Source organism: Eulemur rufifrons, chromosome 30 (assembly GCF_041146395.1).
Source record: "Eulemur rufifrons isolate Redbay chromosome 30, OSU_ERuf_1, whole genome shotgun sequence".
NCBI lineage: Eukaryota > Metazoa > Chordata > Mammalia > Primates > Lemuridae > Eulemur > Eulemur rufifrons.
The window spans coordinates 38,694,986-38,699,540 of NC_091012.1; positions in this window are offsets into that span (position 1 = coordinate 38,694,986).

Sequence of the window (4,555 nt, forward strand, 5' to 3'; positions counted from 1 at the left end):
TTCAGAAGTGTTTCAGTCCATTCTTGCCACTATAACAAAATATTTCTTACAATTCTTGAGGCTGGAAAGTCCAAGATCAAGGTGCTGGCGGGTTTGGTGTCTGGTCTCTGCTTCTAAGACGGTACCTTGAACACTGCATTCTCACATGGCAGAAGGGACATACGGGCAAAAGGGCCTAGTTAGCTCCTTCAGCCCTTTCATGAGGCACTAATCCACTCCATGAGGGCTGAGCCCTCATGGCCTAATCACCAACTAAAGGCCCCACCTCTTAATACTGTTGCATTGCAGATTAAGTTTCAACATGAATTTTGGAGGGGACACAAACATTCAAATCATAGCAAGAAGAAACCAACCCAGCTGATGCCTTGATCTTGAACTTCTAGCTTCCAGAACTGTGAGGAAATAAATTTCCATTGTTTAAGCCACCCAGTCTGTGGTACTTTGGTATGGCAGCCCTGGCAAACTAATACAGGGACCTCTCTATAACCAGCTATTTGAAGAATAGAAAATTCAAACCTGCTTTAGCACATTTCTGCATGACATAGGGCACCAGCCAGTGGATTGCTGTATATCATAGCACCACACAAGGGTAGCCCAGAAGGACAGCAAAGAAGAAAAGTCTTCCCTGAGAACATAATTTGAAGTGGTACGTGTGGTTGTTCACTTTGCTTGGAAGGAGAAATGGCCTAAGGGATGGCTCTACACTGTTTGGTGTTCAGGGACTTGGAAAGAACAAAATTTGCAATATTGGTGACAAGGAGGTTGGGAGAAGTGGTATGTGGTTGGACCTCTAAGAATGGTGAATACATTTGTGTTCCATATAAATGCCCGACAGAGGGCATCAGCTGTGATAGAGGCTCTCAATAATCACGTGAACAACATGATTTGCATTAGAATGTCAGTCAGCCTCTTTTCCCAACTATCCTAAGGTTTGCTTAGGGGCCCATGTACAAAATATCCATGGTTGCAGATCTGAAGGCTCTGCGAGGGCTCACCAAGGCTGATCTAGCTACCATAGCAGCATATATGGACTTCCCTCACTAAGGCTGATCTAGCTACCATAGCAGTTGAGTGTCCAATCCCAACCTGCCAATAGCAGAGGCCAATGCTGAATCCCCAGTATGTACTATCTCTTTGTGGGGGAGGGCTGGGGTGTTAGAACCAGCCATCTGGTGGCAGGTTGATCAGGTTGGTTCCCTTCCATTGTGCTGCAATATGATTTGCCTTCCCTTCCTGCAGCACTTCAAGAAGCACCATTTTGTAGCGTTTTCACAATTATGATTTCTCACACAATACTGCTTCTGACTAAAGATCTCATTTTATAGCAATAGAAGGCAAGAAAGGGCTAAACAGAAGTCACACTAGTCATACCTTATTCTTCATCATTTAGAATGGTAGATTGCCATTTTAACATCCATTTGTAAATATTTTCTTCCTGTCCCCTTGCTTTTGTCCTCTGCTGATTTAGAGGTCTGATTAGGTAAGGGAGGATCACGTCTACCAGTAGAAATAGCAGTCATTCTATTCAATTGGATGTTGAGACTGCAACCTAGCTATTTTGAGCTACTCATGGCACTGGACCAACAGGCAAAATATGTTTGATTGGTGTGATTGATCCTGGTCGTACAGGGAATAACTGGTTGCTCTTACACAATCAGGCAGGCAGAACTAAGTATAAGATTCTGGAGCTCCTCCTAATACTGTCATATTTAGTAGTAAAAGTTAATAGAAGATTACAACAACATCATATAGGCAGGATCACCAAGGGCTCAAACCTCTCAGTAATGAAGCTTGACCACAGCCCACCAGGCAAAGAGAATTTGATATCCAAGAAAATGGGTGAGGGCAAGGGTAAATGGAATGGGTAGTGGAAGAAAGAAGTTACATAACTACAAACCATGGCTTTGTGACTAGTTTAAGAAACAAGGTGGGAGTAGCTGTTCATAATTTCAGTTTTGCTTATTGTGTTGTGTGCATATGTATATATATTAGTATATATATACATACAGGATATTTTCTTCATCCTGCCCTCTTATGTGGATTGATGGTGGCTGAACTTCATAATTTAGGCCATAAATCAAAGAATATCAATACAAAATTATGATGACATAAAAAAGAATGAACATTGTTCAACTTAAGAGACTTTGGGCATCCCCTTTTGGGGAGAAGTTGAGTGTGATTTGTTTTGTACAAGGCATAGTTGTACTAAGGTGGGAGCATGCTATTGTGTCTGTTGTTGTTATTTAGAATTTTAAGTGTGAAAAAAAAGTGTATAGGCACCCATCATTATTTGAATCTAATCTCTTGCTGAAAATGTATTGGACACCATATTGTTTGCATAGCAATATCCTATATTTTATTAATTTACTTTTATTTTTTATTTATTTATTTATCTCTTTTTTTAATCTCAGCTTATTATGGGGGTACAAAAGTTCAGGTTATATATATTGCCCATGTCCTGCCCATCCCCCCAAGTCAGAGCTTCAAGCGTGTCCATTCCCCAGACAGTGCGCATTGCACTCACCATGTAGTTATACCCCCATCACCTCCCCCCACCCTCCATCCCCCCGAGTCAGAACATTCAAGCGTGACCATTCCCCAGACAGTGCGCAATGCACTCATCATGTAGGTATACACCCATCCCTTACCCCCACCCCCCACCTCAGTCCGATACCCAATTGGTGTTATTCCCAAATGTGCACTTAGGTGATGATCAGGGAAACCAATTTGCTGATGAGTACATGTGGTGCTTATTTTTCCATTCTTGGGATACTTCACTTAATAGAATGCATTCCAACTCTCTCCAGGAGAACAAAAGGGATTCTATATCACCATTATTTCTTATAGCTGAGTAATACTCCATGGTATACATATACCACATTTTACTAATCCACTCATGTATTGATGGGCACTTGGGTCGTTTCCACATCTTTACAATTGTGAATTGTGCTGCTATAAACATTCGGGTGCAGGTGTCTTTTTTATAGAATGACTTTTGTTCTTTTGGGTAGATGCCCAATAATGGGATTGCTGGATCAAATGGTAGGTCTACTTGAATCTGTTTAAGGTATCTCCATAATGCTTTCCACAGGGGTTGCACTAGTTTCCATTCCCACTAGCAGTGTATGAGTGTTCCTGTCTCTCCTCATCCACGCCAACATGTATTGTTTTGGGACTTTTTGATAAAGGCCATTCTCACTGGAGTTAAGTGATATCTCATTGTGGTTTTGATTTACATTTCCCTGATTATTAGAGATGTTGAGCATTTTTTCATATGTTTGTTAGCCATTCTTATATCTTCTTCTGAAAAATTTCTATTCATGTCCTTTGCCCACTTTTTGATAGGGTTGTTCAATTTTTTCTTACTGATTTTCCCGAGTTCTAAATAGATTCTTGTTATCAGTCCTTTATCTGATATGAAGTATGTGAAAATTTTTTCCCATTCTGTAGGTTGTCTGCTTATTCTCATGACTGTTTCTTTGGCTGTGCAGAAGCTTTTTAATTTAATTAGGTCTCATTCATTTATTTTTGTTGTTGCTGTGATTGCCTTAGGGGCCTTCTTCATAAATTCTTTGCCTAGGCCAATGTCTGTAAGAGTCTTTCCTACATTTTCTTCTAGAATTCTAATAGTTTCACACCTAAGGTTTAAGTCTGTTATCCACTGTGATTTGATTTTTGTGAGAGGTGAAAGCTGTGGGTCCTGTTTCAGTCTTCTACATGTGGCTATCCAATTTTCCCAGCACCATTTATTGAATAAGGATTCTTGTCCCCAGTGTATGTTTTTGTCTGCTTTGTCAAAGATTAGTTGGCTATATGAGCATGGTTTTATATCTGGATTTTCTGTTCTGTTTCACTGGCCTGTGTCCCTGCACTTGTGCCAATACCAACCAGTTTTAATAACCACAGCTTTGTAGTATAGTTTGAAGTCTGGCAAATTAATACCTCCCATTTTGTTTTTATTGCTTAAAATTTCTTTTGCTACATGGGGTCTTCTCTGGTTCCATACAAAGTGTAAAATTATTTTTTCTATATCTGTGAAAAATGATGTCGGTAATTTAATAGGGATTGCATTGAATCTGTAGATCACTTTGGGTAGTATAGACATTTTAACAATGTTGATTCTTCAGATCCATGAGCATACCAAGCCAACATAACATTGATACCAAAACCAGGAAAGGATGCAACAAAAAAAGAAAACTACAGACCAATATCTCTTATGAATATAGATGCAAAAATTCTCAATAAAATCCTAGCAAATCGAATCCAAGTGCTTATCAAAAAAAATAATCCATCATAACCAAGTGGGCTTCATCCCAGAGATGCAGGGATGGTTTAACATACGTAAATCTATAAATGTAATTCACCACATAAATAGAAGCAAAAATAAATACCATATGATCTTCTCAATAGATGCAGAAAAAGCATTTGACAAAATTCAACACCGTTTTATGATAAGAATGCTTAACAAAATAGGCATAGACGGGACCTACCTAAAAATGATACAAGCCATATATGACAAACCCACAGCCAACATCATACTGAATGGGGAAAAATT